A 15547-nucleotide genomic window follows, 5' to 3' on the forward strand; every position below is an offset into this window, starting at 1 on the left:
CGCCCTTGGAAACTTGCCCCATAAAAAAATATACACTTCCTAGACCATGCAGTCTTCAAAATAAAAATTGTAACCTTTGGTAATCAACTACATTTTCCACATACATAGACATTTTTTGAAACTTTATTAAAAAAAACCTAAACCATAATTCACCACACTATACACTTTTTGACAAAAATAAAAAATTACGACTTTGTTACTCAATGAGAAGTGTTCTAATATAGACAATTGGTCGTGTCTCATATTATTTGTTATAGTTTTATTATTCATTATTTTCACTTGACTCGCATAAATAATTTTGTTCGAAGAACATTTATATGCAGTTGTACTTTGCAGCACTTCACTTGCAATTTGCAATTTCTAGTTTATTGTATTAATTTGGCATAATAAATAAAATATTTAGCTATACTGTAGTACACTGTTAGCTAATAATGTTTAATTACAAATTGCATGACATTTTCATGTTTTGGTACAGTAAACCATATGGATCTTTCAATCTCCCTTTGGTTTAACTGCTCTCAGCACTCATACACAGCAGCGGTACCCACTGGTTTCACATCATGGTTTGTGAAAAAAAAAAAAGATATTTTTGCTTTTACATCGTCATAGGTAGGGAACTACTGCTCCGATTTTTTTTTTGCCTACCACCAATTTAAAGCTAAAATAAAGCTGAAGATTGTAAAAAAAATATTAGATTATATAGACAAGAATAAATTACATCATTTTCATCTTAAAAACATCTACATAACGAACCACCAGCAGCGTACATGTCAAGTTTTTGACGTATGTTTAAATTTTTGCCAGCCCCATCATAGATGATTATTCATAGATTCTACTTACCTAAATTTGATTCCAATTAGTTTAAAAATTCCACATCAAATTTAAACATTTTTAAAAATGAAAGAAATTCTTACCAAGGGAACTCATTATTAAGCAATCACAAATTTACTATAGGATAGGAATAGATAAATTGACCAATTTTCTGTATAATTTTATACTAACCTTGTTTAAAATTGTAAATAAAATTTGTAGGTAGTATATTTAACTTGTTTTAATCATTAAACATGTAGTATTATCTTTGAAACATGCAAAGTTTCCTGTATTTTTCGTCGTAGGAAATTTAACCCTTCATAAAATGGATAATTCCAAATGGACAATTCCTTCTGATAATAAAATATTAGTCTACAGTACAGCATAAAATACAAACAAAATGAATACAGTAGCACCTTCTGTAGACTAACACAAATTTAATGAAACACAAGCTTTCGCTAGCTTAAACTAGCTTCATCAGGTGAATTCCTTCTGACTAATTCTTATCTTCTTTTGTTCTTGTTCATTCAGATTCAGATTTATTGTTCGATCATATAAAAACAAAGCATTGTATTAAATTGTATTCTTTGGTTGAAATTTAAACACCAAGAGATCCATATGTAGGGTTTAAATTTTGTTTATGCAGATCTGTATTTAACAAGTAATATATTTCCATAACATGACTAAATACTGTACATTTAAAAAAAACAACCAAAATCAAAAAAAGCTAAAATGAGAGTCAAAATGGTACTACTGTACACTCAGACAAATAATCAATGTACAGTAATATGAAAATAGTTTCTGATGAATGGTTTACAGGTGAAGATACTAGTACAATGCAAAATATTAATGCTTACAGTATGCCATGCATAGTAGAAGAGCACCGTCACAGTGAGACAATGTTGAATGGTGACAGCGAGGGTGGAAGTGAGGGCTAGTCGAGATGAGGGTATGTTAAAAGTGATGACGATTATGGTGACGAGGACTTGGTGGTGGTGGCAGTTATACCTCCATGGTAATACAGTACTAAGACAATGATAATATAACAGTAAATATCAACGTCATTGATAACAGCCAATAATGATGATTATTATATAATATGAGATTGCTAGGGCGGTGGCGATGGTCAAGATGACAGATAACTCATCGCCAAAATGTAAACATGAAGTCTCACATGCACTCACTACAAATCCCTCGGTTAGAGCATGCAGAAATGTGCATTTCCGTTGCGTTTGCAGCCTGGCGTTGCACAAAGTTGAATCAATTCAAAGATCCGCAAACAACGTAAAAGTTCACTAGCGTCGGTTTTGCATTGTCAAGTTTGCGATGTCGGTTCCCACTTGGAAGCCGACAAACCCTCGGGTTGCATCAGTTTGCATCGATTCATTGCGTCTGCATCCTTGCGTTGCGTCCTAGTGGTAATTCAAATGAATGAATGAACACAAGCAGGTGAATAAAGTTTCTTCAGGTGAATGATTTTTAGGTTATTGCTAAATTCACTTGCCTACAGCATCCACGGTAGTTCGAAGGCAGTGTCCCAGTATTACCCTAACCTAACCTTAAACGCTGCTTAAATGATTTTTATTTTAGAAACATGAGATTCCACAAGCTTCTTTTAAGTGAATGATTTTGGGGTTACTACTACAAACTCGCTTGCCTACAGCACCCAGAGTAGTTTGAAGACAGTGTCCCATCCAATTATTACCCTGACCTCAAATGAGAACTGAAGTTTCAAGCTGACAATTATGTTAGGTTCTGAAATGGTGCGATTTTACACATTTAATCTTAACTAAGTAGAATTCATAAATACACTTACACAATTTGTTTATGTATAGTTTCAAAACCAAACTGAAACTACAAGTGAGAACTATATGAATCAACATAGTAATGATGTAGAACAAAAAGAACACAAATTGAAACTGTTTGAAACAGACACAAAAATGGTCACAAAAATGTGCCATGACACAGAGCCCCTGCACTCTCTTCATTAAATTAAAGTTTTTCATGCTGAGCCTATCCCCATGCATGTTTCAATATGCTTTGCTTTTGAAATGTCAGTAAATATACATAACCTTTCATACACTTATTATTTAGCCTCATGATCTATACAGTACTTCGGATACAGAGATGTCCAAAAGGACAGCTCTCCAAATAAAGATCGTAATTCTGTGGGTACACAGACAATACAAATCACAACTCTACAGTACATCAGCATTACATGATTGCCTAAATATAAAATCGAGTCTGATGTAAAAAAAAAAAAAATTTCTACCAAGAGGTTGAATGATCTAGAGTTTTATAATAAAACAACAGTTGATAGTAATTGTTATTGTCGTGATGGAATAATAGACAATAACTGGATTTGCGTCAGGAGAAACATGTATAGGTGTAATTTTTTTTAGTTACCGTATATTAAAGCACTTAAAAATTATTGGGTCTATCCAGCTTTTTTGGGCAGGAGAGGGAGATGCAAATTGTTTGAATGAGGTTGATTTTACAGTGGTCAGGAGATCCCACCCAGAGAATTTTTTTTTACATAACCAGAAAAAAGCATGAAATAATTATCGGACAAGGAGATGACATAATGATGATGCTGGCAAGGAGTGATGAGACTGTCACTAATTTGATCCGCCAAGTTGCTCGCTTGAGATTCCAGACCCACCACAGCCCCACCATGGTTGGGGCTGAGTGTGGATTTTTTTTTTCTTTTTTAGAGCATCTGTAGAAGTCTGGAAATGGCACTACCAGAAAAGTGTCCTAATTTTATTTAATTAAAAAACACAAAATTCAGCCACAAGAAGATTTTGTGTATAGACCAACATCAAATGAGCTGTAATAATGAAACTTACACTATTTGTCGTTTTTGTGCAACTTAAGTCATTTTAGAGGACACACTTATACACTGCAATTTTTATTGCGAATTATTGGAAAGAGATGAGAGATTGGGTATGAAAGTGCGAGTCTCAACACCAGATGCTTACACTTGCCATGGTTAATTCAGACTAAGTTGAAGCGAATCAAAGCTGGTGTAATAGTTTTTTATGACTATTAATAAATGACTCGGAAACTATATTTCAAACTCGTACACAACTTCTTTATTCCATGTTCAAACACAGAGTGCCTACTTCCGCCTCAATGGCATACGAGTAGCGCGTATCAGTAACGCATACGCTATAAGCTAAACTGTAAACAAGGTCCCTGGATGGACAGCCCAATGAACATAACAATAGAATATCACAGGGCTCCGGTCAGGGTACAGGGACACAATCCCCGGCAAAAATTTTCGGTAAAGTTGTTACATTAGAGAAAGGACAGTTCAATAGGACTGACTCAATACAAGTCCAACTGCCAGGCGACAACAATACTGTATGTCTATTTCTCCCCAAGGGGCAATAGACACAAAAAGCCCTAGTCTCAGCCCTAGTTCTGTTTTACAAATAGCAAGTCTAGTTGTATTTTGTTTCTTTATTACAAATACTTAACATTCTTTATAAGTGATGTCATAGTTTACTTCCTTTAAATTGTACTACAGTACTGGACCTCTGGGACTAATGGGACTTACTGGTAAATAATGCAACATCTACACTTGTATTGATACACTGATCTCTTGTGAAGGTAAAGTCAGTTTCTTTAACTGTTAAATAACATTTAAGTAGTCTATAGTGATTTTTACCCTTTGCATATGATGTTTCTTGTCGTCTTTGTTTTATGTTCATATTCAGAATAAAGAAATAAAATAAAATAAAAATAAATACATGCACAGTATAGAGAAAGGCCTCCCATCATGTGTACAATGATGGGTTGAAACATCTCACAATCTCCTGAAGGCACGGTTCTAGAATAAAAACCCCTTTTTACTAATTGCACATACTGTTCCATAAACTGTCATAACTGGCTAGCCTCTAAAAATGTTAAAATACTAACTCTTGTATTTGTACAAGGTTGATGACCTTCCAGCACACAATCATCCATTGTCTATTTTTTTTCAATTGAGTATTTTTGTGAACAATGATAGACAATTAAGAACAATACCTAACTTGTATAAGAACTGCACTTAAAATTTCTATGCAGGTACTAAAAGAGAAACATCGCTGTAAATAAAGACATATTGGCGACCCTGATTGGGTGATCCAAAACTGGTAAACATCTTATGATAAACTGAATTTATTCTTTTGATTAAGCAAAACAAAATAATAGTAGAATATTTTAAGCATTTTCTGGGCATTCAGTGACTATAGCACTGTTCTCGAAGAGAGTCTTCAATACTTAAATGCAGCTAAATTCAAGAACAATAGCGATAGTGATAGCAACAAAACAACTAGATCAGTTTACTCTAAAAAAATGCATACCTCCCCCCTCTGCCTGAATACTGATCAAAACGCAGTTCTTGTACGGGCAATTCCATTATATTTTTTTATGCTTTTAGAGCGAGTCAAGTGGCCGAGCAGTAAAGCAGGCTGCTAACTGCAACCTTAACATCGGTGCTCGTTCGACAAAAATGCCTTTTTCTTATGTATAGAATTATTGCAAATATTGCAAGAAAGATGGTTCCAAACAATGAGCAGGTCTTACTGTGGAAAATACATCTTATTTTAAGATATATTTTTGTTAAAGTAAATTGGGTCGATAAAATCACATGCATCTATGTGAGACAGATAAAAATATAATACTGTACAATTAAGTTTTAAAACTCAAAAGCTCAACACACTCAACTCGATAACAGTGCACTGGCCTAGTTTTAACGAAAGAGCGCTGTTCTGCCAGAGTATATCTTATTTTATAGCAAGATAGCGGTACTCTGCTGACAAACATCTGAATTTCTTATAATACATGACTCGAGTGCACATGTTTTTATTATAATTTGAGAAGTATGAGAAAAAGTATGTAAAGATAAAATTGGTTTTCAGCACATAAAGAGGTAAAGTAAATGCATCAAAGACAATTGTTTTATTTTCTATGGTATAGCACAGTGATAATTACATCAATTAATTTAAACTATATAAAGGGTGTCATTTTCCGGTACTATTTTACCAAATTTTACCTCAGCCCCTAGACAATGTTTTGAAGTTTTATTTTCTATGGTAAATCACACATATTAATTAGTTCTCTAACTATAGTTGCCGAAAATTGCTGATAAAGACAATAATAAATTTGTTTGACTATTGTAATGGTGATGTGACGATGATGAATTTTACTATATAAAGGTGTAATTCCTACCATCAAGAATTCTCCCCACCCACCTTTCAAAACAGATGTGCACCCTTGGTATTTCTCCTACCTTTACCCTTACTCTATACCTATGGCTGGCTCAGAGGTAGAATGAAGTTAAAATTTAAAATACTTGTGTGTGCTAGGAGATATGTGTTATGGACACCTAACCTTCTCTTATTGCCATTGAAACAAGGAGGTTCATAATAATTTTATGAGATAATCATGTAAAGCAAGTTTCCAAGTGAGTAGGCAACTTGCTAGATTTGATTGTGTAAAATTAGATTAACTACAGTTGTATCTACTTATAGGCATGCACTACTATGAGTTAATGTAAAATGTCTAGAAGAATGAAACACATCTTGATAGTTGCAATCATCAATTATTGATCATCAATGAATCTACTTTTTTGTATTTCATTGGGCATGCTTAACAAGAATCAGCTTAATTACTATATATCAACAGTATGATTGAATGCATTTGAATAATGTATAAAATGTGCGAGATTTCAGTCCCTTGGGGAGTACTCCTTTTTCTCCCTTTTAGCATAATCAGCTTGCCAGATATCTCATCACTTTAAATAAAGATCCTGTGAAGAAATAGAGTATTCATATTGAACAATATTATGAAGAGTAAGAAATTAAAATACAATTTCAGAAAAAAAATTTAAACTTGTTGCTTCCACTTTATTGCATATCAATACGCGACTCTGTGTGGGACAACCAGTATGGTAAAATTAGAGAAAATCTAAACTAACCCAAGAGAGTAATGATAGAAAGTCTATTGAAGATTCAAAGAAGCATCATAAATATTGAATATTTTCGGCTAATCACAGGTGTATAGATCTTAAAATCCTACAGTATGTTGAATGACATAATTTTGTTACATTGCTATATATCAAATCAAACCATTTATTTAAAAAATATTATAGAAAACCATTGTTTAGGGTATTTAAGTTTGAAAGAGAAAACAGTTATTTCCTCAAATTTTACACAAGCTGTTTACAACTATTACTTATTACTTATTGTACTTTATACTGGTGACTTAATATCAGTATGACCCTTGTTTAGGAAATGACAAGCAGCAAACAATATTTTATTGTATTTTACAATATTGTATTGTACAGTATTTTATCTTCAAAGCATAAATTAAATTGGAAATTGAGTAAATTGTATAAGATTATTGTATACAGGTTATTAGAATGATAATTAGAACTTGGAAACTAGGGCTAGTTTTGATGATTATACCCTGTGTAAAGAAAGTTCAAATTAATATATTATGAACATTTAACAATTAAAGAGTACATGCCTTGTGTCAGGTTACATTTAGAATAGGTCAATGTTTCATTGGGAGCCAATGTACTGTGAAAGAGATAATGCAGTTATTTAAACTCGAATCTCCTATACAGTACATTTGGTGAATTTGGCAAAGAAAGTAAGTATGAAATGACTGGTAGTCTGTACTACTTCAGACACACACCTTCCACTTCCACTACATCCTTCTTCCTGTCTCCCTACTGGTCAATTAACGGCAACAATTTTCACCTCAACAAGCTGTGGTTAAAAGTGGAGAGTAGACCATTCTTATAACTACCGGTAGTTGTCTCAGAGGTAATTGAACCACCATACTGCTGTTTAGTTACTACTACATAATAGAAGTAACAATGCAACTATTTATTGATGTACAACTGAATATTTTTATAGAATGTTCACAGCACTACTACTTTTTAAACTACTGTATTACTTCAATAGTTATTTTTAGCTCTGATGAGGAACTCTATACACTGCTGATTGACTGCTTTTTATCATTTTTTGGAGAAAAAAATAACAGCCTCATCCGGGACATTCATACCTCTAGACCAACAAGCCATAGTTACAGCGACTCACACCCTACTTAAACCACATTCATACTTCTAGACAAATGAGCCATAGTTACTAATACTGTATAAGTAATTTTTAAGGGAGTTCTAGGAATACTCGGGTGACTAATAGTACTTTTTTAGCAACTGATTAGATATTTTTTCATTTTTAGAGAAAAAAAAATAACTGGCTTGTCTGGGAATTGAACCATGTACTTCCCACACCCTAAGCTACATTCATGCCTCTAGACCTTTTTAAGCTGGGGGCAAGCTCCAATCTGTTGAGACCAGTGGCGGGCCGACATAAATTGTGTACATTTTTCTATGTCAGCCACACCCACTTTTTTTATAGTTGCTGGATTCGAAATAGAAGGGGGCCAGGGAAGAACTTTCACAGATAGGGTGGGGCGGAGGTAATGGGACTGAGGTAAGAAAATTTATGATTATGGCACCTCTAGATGAATGGAACAGGGCTGAAAATTAACCTCTAAACCATAGTGGCCAGCAGGGCCAATAAGGAAAAAATTATACTGGCCCTGATAAAGTTATACTGGTCCTATTTTTTTTACGGTCCGAAATATAATTTTACAAAAAAAATACAAAATCATAAAACAGCAAGATGACATTGGTGTAATATTTGTTTTTAGCCAATTGAATCTGTCTTTAACCAAAATCATTAGTCTGAGAAAAAATCCATTGTATTAGTTCACGATCGACACAAGAGTTTTTATGGTCCAAAAATGTGATTTTAAACCACATAGAGATTGGCAATCAAAATAACGTTATTTGATAGGCAAAGTAATATATCTTGGAGCAAGGAAAATAGCCTAGTTTTGGGAATTAGTGGAACAATAGTTTTTCCAGAAAACCTGTATTTTATGCATTTTCAGCATAATTATGTATCAGGACATTTAGTTCCAACAAGGATAATATTCAAACTTGGCTAGGGTCTGATCGTCTGGAAATAGGCCCAATCGTCTGTCACCCAAATTTTTCACTGCGATGATCAAGGACTTACGATCTGGACCTACAGTACTGTAGGCTAGGCCTAGCCTTGCAAGAACAGCTACTACTACTGTAGACCAAGGCCTAGGTGCCTCCTACCGTCATTCTGCTCTACAGTACCTACACCGTGTAACAGAGCAACCCACATGGTGCATTCTTAAAATATTACACGCATTACTTAAATGTATTTTACATATGAGACAAGAACATGAAAGATTAAATAATTATTAATGACATTTCTATCACCATCGTGTGCATAGGTCTCGATCTAGGCCTAAGAATGGATAAACACAAGCTCGGAAGTCGTTATGTACCCGACGGTCGACTGCCTTTAGGTACACTTTGTCGCCAGTTTGCGCCCAAATGGTACACTACCAGCTAGCCGGCTGTCGTGAATATAGTACCTTCATGTAATCGTCATAAATGAGGTGATTCACCTTCATGTAGTCGTCATTATACAGCCACTGCCCTGCATCCACCGCGTTAAAATAACGAATAACAAAATGCGAAGCACACAATGACGTTTGTAGCTAGACTACCAATACACCAACACAAATAAACTTTACATGGCTATGGATTGGCGGAAAATGGAGCTCGAACGAGAAAAAAAAACCCGATGTATTTAGGCAAGTATTTGAAACTTTTAAATGATTTTAAGCCTTCGCCAAAATGGCTAAAAGCAGTTAGTTACTTTTTCACCAATCCAAAATAGTAAGGGTCGCCAGATGGGGCGATACCCAAGACATTTTTTATCGCCCGACACCAAAAAAGGTCGCCACTGGCGATTGGGAGACCGCTAATTTCTAGCCCTGATGGAAATGGTACTCTCAGACTTAAATTTTAATATAATCTTCTTTTCTTCCATTTTATTTTAGAATTAAACCCAGCCACTATAAATTTTCCTACCGCAAAAATATCCACTCAACATAATTGGGGCTAAGGTGAGTAAATTTTTAACATAGAGGCCTACCTCAATATTCCTGGAAATGGCACTTTAAGACGGGGGTCCCAAGTTGTGACAGTGAAATTCAGGGAGATTGTTTGTGCAGGACAGGAAGCGGTTTGCGACGTGTGTACTAGCTAAAACGCATGTGCAATGAGATGCGTGTACTAGCTAAAACGTATGTGCAATGAGATGCGTGTACTAGCTAAAACGTATGTGCAATGAGATGCGTGTACGCATTTATCACCTTGATCAATATAAAAATAAACAGGCTTGGCAAGGTTTAGGTCACTGTTAATACCATATTGCTGCCTAGAATGTTCAATAAATCTTATGTCTGCTATATTTAATGCTTAAAGCCAGGCACTCACCGAGTCGTACGACTATCGCACGACGAATCCAATTCCGCTCCCTTTGAACGCTAGACCATGTGACTCTGTCTGATAATTGTGGGTGATCGCCTGAACAGATCATCTATAAAAACAATCCATTGAGCGCGCGCGTCGTCACGTTGTGTTCTTCGTAGAATGGAGTCGGCCGACCGTCGGGCAAAGTGAGTGCCCAGCTTCAGAATGGGAAAATTTAGCTTAGCATACAGTAAGCCCTATTGTGAAAATCTGTTATTATCCTGGAGAAATACCAGAGAAATCCAAATTCCAGGAGAAAAAGTGGAATTTCCGGGAGACGAACCTAATTCCTGGAGACTCCAGGCCAATCCAGGAGACTTGGGACCCCAATAAGACTTAAAAATAAGATTTTGGAAGCCTACATTTCCTTAAATATGCCACTGCAAAACTACCTTTTCCATAGCAAAGCATATGGGAGGTGATGTCATAAAGCCTCAGAGGTTATTTTCAGATGTCTAGAAAAAATTCTGCGGGGGCCCCCTAGGGTGGTGTTAGTTATCTCAATTGGCCCCACTTCCGGGGTCCCCTTTTTGGACATCTCTGGATCCGCCTCTGCTTAAATTGTTTACTTTGTCTTAAATGATGACTATAGTATTTCTATTGGAGTCTTAAGGTCAGATACCATGAAAAAGTAACAATATATATATACTACCAGTATAATACTGTTTTTTTTTACACCTTTTCTATGCCCTTGTTAATAACAAGGACAACTTTTTCTATGTGTACAGTATACAGTATCTCATCATTGTGAATCTTATAATTTAAACCAAATTCACATACTGAACAAAATGTAACTATATTATGGATAATATGGATATCTGCTCGAAGATGTTCCTTCCGAAATCTGTGTCACACACACTCAGTGCTTTCCATCCATGTACTGTACACTTTGCCATGTAAAAGTCTCATATGAAATGTAAGATTGATCAAATAACCAACCACAGGATATTATTATTGGTTTTAACAAAAAGAAATATTTACATAAACTTTATGTCCTGGGTTTATGAATACAGTACTGGCTAATAAAATAATCACATTGACAATGTTTGAGAGAGTTACTATAGACAGGGATGACATTGCTATCAATTGCATTGCCATCAATATTGGAATCATAATCATCTGTTTCTTCTTTTTAATGAACATGGATAATAAAATTCATAGTCCTTCATTGTAAAAAAAAAAAAAACTGACCTAAATACTTGGTTTGTTTTGATGCATTCTCGCCCAATAAGGCTACATGTATATTAAACAGAATAACCCAAATTGACTCAAATTTCTGGGCATGTGCAGATGGCATCCATATTGTCACATCACAATAACTTCGACACTGACAAACATTTCAAGTGTAGCCAGACCATGACTGGGAGATTGGGGCCACTAGATTCTCCCAGATATGATTTTTCATCTCTCCCTTCGAAAATGGCTATGGATTTGCTACAGTATATTGTGTACATTGTGTTATACTTTGTACCAAATTCATAGTTTGTATGCTAGGCTACCTGTTATCTGGAATCATCTACATTCTGACCTTTGAACCTGAAAAAAGTTGAATCAATTACCTACAATAAACACACACCTATTAAACAGATAGCAGACCTTTAATGCAATATTTACCTTTTCATCATTACTCTACAATCCTGATGATCCCTAGGCTTACACGAATTTGTTTTAACAAACTAATCAAAGGATAAAAATTTATATTTAGGTTAACTTAATACAGGGCGGTTATTTCAGTCATAAAAAAAATGTGGGTTATTAAAATCTTAAGGGTCTCTAAATCCGCCCCTAATCATTAAACAAGATTCTTGGAAGGACCCCCAGGCCCTGTCTATTAATAGACATCAACCATACCCATGTTGAGTTTAAATAAATGTTAAACCCTGTAGTCTTAGTACTGTAGACTAGCAAGGTCAGCCAAGGCGAGACAAAAGTGCAGTAGATTTTTTTTAAATTTTGAAACTATCTTCCACTGTTCAATGGTCAAAACAACAGTTATCATCAACACCATCATTCGCAGCACTGTAGATTATATACAGTACAGTACTTACTTAATCCTCTTGTCCCGATCAGTAGACCACTTCAATCAGTTTCTAGGACAAGCGAAGTGATGTAACTTGTAAGTTACTCAGGAGGAAAACAATTTTTGATATGTTGTAGATCTGATTTTTCTAAGACAGAAAAATGTTGTTTGACGAAAAACTGGGGAAAGGACAATGAGATACAGATTTTTGAATATTTAAAAACTGGGGGGAAAAGGTGTAAAATTGGGCAGTTACGCCCCTTTTTCCCCCAGTTTTTAAATATTCAAAAATCTGTATCTCATTCACCATTTCCCAGTTGTTTGTCAAACAACTTTTTTCTGTCTTAAAAAAATCAGTTCTACAACATATCAAAAAAAATGTCTTCCTCCAGAAACTGACTTTAAGTGCCAGACTGTAAAATAAGGCCTGCGCAGAGAATAGACTCCGGGCAAAAATTTAGCCCTAGAAATCCGTTCGCATATTTAGGAAAAGAAGGGCCTATTTCCTCTTTGACCTTTAATCTGAATAACCGATTAGGCAGTAGATACGATTCTGCACACATATTTCATAGCAATTTTCTGCGAAAATTTGAGTTAGTTTTTTAGGACGTATCATCCGCGCAATTAAAATAATTTAGTATATGTGTATAAGTGCTACAGTCAATTCAACTTGTTCCAAGTCCAACTTTATTTAACAGATCAATGCAGGGTTGTTCTTCCCTAGGGTGTGCATAAATAAATTTACAATATTAATATTTATTACTATGACTATACAAAATGACAATAAGTAATAAATTTAAAAAAAATTAAAATAAAAAATTAAACAAAAATAAAAATAGGCTAACCTAGGGGAGGTCCAGGCAGCCTAGGCCTAGACTATGCCTACTTAGTACTTAAATTAAATTTTGTATACTGATAATATCTACAGTAGTAACTAGGACGCTGAAAAAAGGTTATTCTTCTATAATAATGGTCCTGTTTATTGATTATAAATAAAGAAAAGCTGTGTTTCAGACTAGGGTACCAAATTTCAAAGCTCCGAAAAAGACACCCAGGCCTACATTAATTGACAACTAGGCTCCTAGGTTGGCTACCCCATGATGGCTAGACCTACCTAGGCCTACGCCTACGGCCAAAACGAATACAAAACTAGCCCAAGGTCAGGTTTCAAAACCACTTCACTAAACTACCTCATCTCGCCACCACCACCAGCAAGGAAATGAATGGATTAAGTCAATCAAAACCAATTGTAAATTAGGTTGTCTAAAGATTTATGAGCATGTGGTAGGGAACATGGATTTACTTACAGTTGTTTGTTCAATAGTTTTGCAAACTTGTTCCAAAGTAACCGAATTTGCTACAGTACAACTGTCCACAATTCAGACCCTCCTAGCTTTAGAAATGACCACCGTTCTCGCCGCCCAAGTATCTAACACGGTCTGGTCTGGTCTCGATTCGTACTTCCGGGATTTCAGATGATATTCAAGCGTTCAGAGTGTCAGAGAAAGGAGGAGGATACTAGTAACAACAGAGGGACAGTACCGTATAGTCGTCTACCAATTACCTACAGCTATATAATGACGATTCCGTTATAAAGCGTTTCATTGGTTATTATATCACACTGTAGCACAAACTAACACTGTAACATTACATTATTGCTGGATGACCAACGGCGGCGGAACGTTTTTGAAATGGGGTTGGGGATTCCATAATAAGGTAATAATTCCTATGCGAGCGAACCGAGCATCCAGGCTGGGGCCAGGGGTCCGTCAAGGGTCCCCGGTAGGGGTCAAATGGGTTCCCAGCCCCCTGAAAACTACGGATAGGCCTAAGCCTTTGGTTGACGAAGTTTGTTGAATTGTATTACAGTAGCTATTTTATAGGCATCACTATATAATACATAGTAATGAAATGACTTTATATTTGTTGTATTTTCCGAACGAATTCGAGATTGCTTCCACGATCACAATGAATGATTCATCATGTGAGAGGAGGGGTATCCATGGTACAGTATTCCCCGTCGAAACCTTACCTTTTCCCACAAATAAATATTATACTAGAAGCTCGGAAATGGTACTTCAACAATGGCGGATCCAGGAAGTAGAAACAGAGGGGCCGGGAGGAATGTAATGGTGTCTGGTGGGGGATAGTTTTTACCAAATTTAAGTCATGTAGTTAAGCCTAAACTTCAACAGTATTTCTGGCCCCGAAACCTTGACTTAGAAATACCTGGTTGGTGTCCGACACGGTGGCGGCTCTAGGACATAATTTATAAGGGGCTGTCTCTTATACACATCTAGATGTGTCTGGGGAGGGGGAGCTAAGTATTTTGGGTGTAACTCTGAGCGCGCGGCGTTATTTGAGGGCCAAAGGCCAGAGGCAGAGGTGGGTATGGGAGGAGGTGTCCCCTCCTCCCAAAACGAGATTATTTTTTTTAATGGGACTTCTAGATCCCCGGAAATGGCTGGGAAAACTAGGCCTATTTTTTTTTTTTTTTTTGGTTCGACTGCCCGACGAGCTTTGGCCGATGGGGAGGGGGGGCTTCACCAGACCGATGGCGCCGCCACTGGTCCGACGGGGTATAGCTTTCCACTAAAGATTTTACTATTTGTATTTTTATACTGTTTGCCATATTGTTTGTTGTTATTGTACAGTGTTTTCACAGGACCATATTGTAAAACAACTTAAGATATCGCGTCTGTATATTATCCTGCTTAAAGGTGTCACTTAAATTTAAAAATATATATATATATATAAGTTTGTGTTTTCTTCATCTTTTTTAATAATTTTGAAACATTTAGGAGGGTGGAGGCCCGTGCCGGCTGGACTCCGCCACTGTTTAATATAACACAGTGACCTAGTCTATCATTTTGTTTCACAAAATGACTAATTCGTAATGTCAAGCGAAAAGTGCTATAAATTCTGTAGTTAACCTACTTAAATAATTGCCTAATTAGGCCTAAGTCTTATTGTTTTCGTTAACTTAGATGAAATTTAAATGTGGTTATATTACGTTAGTTTGATTGTTTACTGTAAGCCAATCAGTTACACTTAGGCCTACATCTTCATCGTTAACATTTTCAGAACTAGAGCGTACGGTACGCCTGCCTGCCTCCGCCCTGTGCCTAAAAATACAGAATTTACTCAAGAAGGGCGAGCGATTACATTGTTTTCAGTGGCGTAGAAAAATATTTTTCATTGGGGGGGATGATTGGCGTGTTAGCCAGTGTCTTAACAGGCGCTTGGGGGGTGGGGGCAGGGGGAAAACTGCCCCTCCCCTGACGGTTTTTACCGGG

The 15547-nt window shown here is 35.9% G+C and overlaps 1 protein-coding gene across 5 annotated transcripts in view; it reads right to left on the reverse strand.

The window, feature by feature from the left end:
* The window catches only part of LOC117112846 (LIM domain and actin-binding protein 1-like), an 88024-nt gene extending 74229 nt beyond the window's left edge, over positions 1–13795 (reverse strand). For 2 of the 5 annotated variants that reach the window (XM_033256039.1, XM_033256037.1), the window contains exon 1: positions 13559–13795. The gene's annotated coding sequence lies outside the window, so the exon portion shown is untranslated. The remainder of the gene's footprint in view (positions 1–13558) is intronic. The other 3 variants (XM_033256038.1, XM_033256040.1, XM_033256041.1) reach the window with 3 other exon arrangements.
* Positions 13796–15547: the final 1752 nt, after the last annotated feature.

The sequence above is a fragment of the Anneissia japonica genome, unplaced genomic scaffold (assembly GCF_011630105.1).
Source record: "Anneissia japonica isolate Jap-2015-1 unplaced genomic scaffold, ASM1163010v1 scaffold172582_len1462937_cov174, whole genome shotgun sequence".
NCBI lineage: Eukaryota > Metazoa > Echinodermata > Crinoidea > Comatulida > Comatulidae > Anneissia > Anneissia japonica.